At 41.0% G+C, this 2,869-nt stretch overlaps 1 pseudogene; it reads right to left on the reverse strand.

Annotated features, from left to right (window-relative positions):
• Positions 1-367: 367 nt before the first annotated feature.
• Positions 368-2,869, reverse strand: part of LOC144516146 (uncharacterized) — a 20,647-nt pseudogene continuing 18,145 nt past the window's right edge.

Below are 2,869 nucleotides of genomic sequence, written 5' to 3' on the forward strand. Positions count from 1 at the left end.
GGTCTCAGGAGAACCGTCTCATTAGTTGTCATTTGGGCGATCCAGGCAGTGTAGGCCACTGGACCGTCTGACTACTGAATCCCTCAGAAGCTTTCGCCGCGCGGTAGCAATTCTCTTCTGTGACGACGGCTGGTCAGTCGGCGTTGAAGGGGGGCGAGCCCGGCGAATCGCATCGGCCGTAACCAGTTCCGACTCCGGCAAGGATAACCCGTGTCGAGCAAGAAGATGGACGTTGGCAGGCGGCTGAGTCCCATGGCGCAGTATCCTGGGAGGCCGAGAGATGAGATCCGGAGCAACTGATTATGAGCCACGTCCCTAACTATAAGCTATAACTTATTACTATAAGTTATTACTTATTAGCTATAAACTATATTTTAAATTCAATCCTGGATTTTACAGGAAGCCAATGCAGAGAAGCTAGTACAGGGGAAATATGGTCTCTTTTCTTAGTTCTTGTCAGAACACGTGCTGCAGCATTCTGGATCAGCTGGAGAGTCCTGAGGGACTTATTTGAGCATCCTGATAGTAAGGAATTACAGTAGTCCAGCCTGGAAGTAATGAATGCATGGACTAGTTTTTCAGCATCGTTTTTAGATAGGATGTTCCTGATTTTGGCAATGTTACGAAGAAGGAAAAAGGCTGTTCTTGAGGTTTGTTTTAAGTGGGCGTCAAAGGATAAGTCCTGATCAAAAATAACTCCTAGATTTCTGAGAGTAGTGGTGTAGACCAGGGCAATGCCATCTAAGGTAGCTATATCTTTAGATAATGAAGTCCGGAGGTGCTTGGGTCCCAGGACAATAACTTCAGTTTTGTTGGAGTTTAACATCAGAAAATTGTAGGTCATCCAGGATTTTATATCTTTAATGCACACTTGAAGTTTAGCTAACTGACCGCTTTCGTCTGGCTTAATTGACAGGTATAATTGGGTGTCGTCTGCGTAGCAGTGAAAGTTAATTGAGTGTTTCCTAATGATATTGCCTAGAGGAAGCATATATAAGGAGAATAGAATTGGTCCAAGCATCGAGCCTTGAGGAGCGCCATGGCTAACTTTAGCGTACTTGGAGGATTTATCGTTGATATTAACAAATTGGGATCGCTCAGAGAAATAGGACTTAAACCAGCTTAGTGCAATTCCTTTAATGCCAACTAAATGTTCCAGTCTCTGTAAAAGGATGGTATGGTCAATAGTGTAGAATGCAGTATGGAGACAAGTCCTTTGTCAGCAGCAGTTAGAAGGTCGTTAGTGATTTTAACCAGTGCCGTCTCTGTGCTATGATGCTTTCTAAATCCTGACTGAAAGTCCTCAAATAGACTATTCCTATGTAGAAAGTCACATAACTGATTAGCGACTACTTTCTCAAGGATCTTGGAGAGAAAGGGAAGTTAGATATAGGTCTATAGTTGGCTAAGACCTTGGGATCGAGGGTGGGTTTTTTCAGAATAGGCTTTATCACAGCTACTTTAAATGACTGCGGTACATAACCTGTTAATATAGACATATTGATCGTGTCTAATAATGTGGTGTTTACCACGGGTAGTATTTCTTTAAGTAGCCTCGTTGGAATGGGGTCTAGGAGACAGGTAGTTGGCTTAGCTGAAGAGACTTTTAACATATTAATGTAATATAATTAGACTGTTTTTTTCCTATAGACCTTCAACATAATTGTTGAAGGTCTATAGGAAAAAAGCAGTCTAAGTATGTATCGGGTCCTGTCGTTCTCTCCAGCCCCCCTGCGCCCAATAGTGAGCCTTTAGAAGCTGTGGGCAAAAGGTGATGAATTTTATCCCTAATTGTTATAATTGTATCATTAAAGAAGGTCATGAAGTCATCACTGCTCAGAGCTATGGGAATAGATGGCTCAATATAGATGTGGCTATCTGTCAGCCTGGCTACAGTGCTGAAAAGAAACCTTGGGTTGTTCTTATTTTCTTCTATTAATGATGAGTAATAGTCTGATCTGACATTTCTGAGGGCCCTCCTATAATTTTTCAGACTATCTTGCCAATCTACACGAGATTCTTCCAGTTTGGTGGAGCGCCATTTACTTTCAAGTTTTCGTGAGATTTGTTTTAATTTGCGAGTTTGGGAGTTATACCAAGGTGCTAGTTTCCTTTGCATCGCCATCTTCTTTTTGATAGGAGCAACAGAGTCTAAAGTAGTCTGTAGGCAGGCCGTAGCAGCGTCTACAAAGTTATCAATTTGGGAGGGACTAAAGTTAACATTAAGGTCCTCTGTTATATTAAGGCATGACATTGAGTTAAGTGCTGTCGGAATGTCTTCCTTAAATTTAGCTATAGCACTGTCAGATAGGCATCTAGTGTAGAAGGTTTTATTTAATTTCGTATAGTCTGGTAGTAGGAATTCGAAAGTTATTTAAAAATGGTCTGATAATAAGGAATTCTGTGGAAATACTATTAAATAGTCAATTTTGATGCCATATGACAGCACAAGGTCGAGTGTGTGGTTAAAACAGTGCTTGGCCTTATGCACACTCTGACTGAAACCAATTGAATCTAGTAGTGAGCTGAAGGCAGTACTAAGGCTATTGCTGTCAACGTCCACATGAATATTAAAATCACCTACAATAAGTACTTTGTCTGATTTGAAGGACTACACATGATAAAAAACTCTGAGAATTCAGATAAAAATTCAGAATACGGGACCTGGTGCTCGGTAAACAACAACAAATATAATTGGCTGTACTGTTTTCCATGTTGGATGTTGAAGATTAAGAACAAGGCTTTCAAACGAGTTATAATTTAGTTTAGGTTTAGGATTAATTAACAGGCTTGAATCAAATATGGCTGCAACTCCCCCCTCCTCGGCCTGAGCCTCGTGGAATTTGAGTATTATTATGACTGGGAGGAG

Source organism: Sander vitreus, chromosome 4 (assembly GCF_031162955.1).
Source record: "Sander vitreus isolate 19-12246 chromosome 4, sanVit1, whole genome shotgun sequence".
NCBI lineage: Eukaryota > Metazoa > Chordata > Actinopteri > Perciformes > Percidae > Sander > Sander vitreus.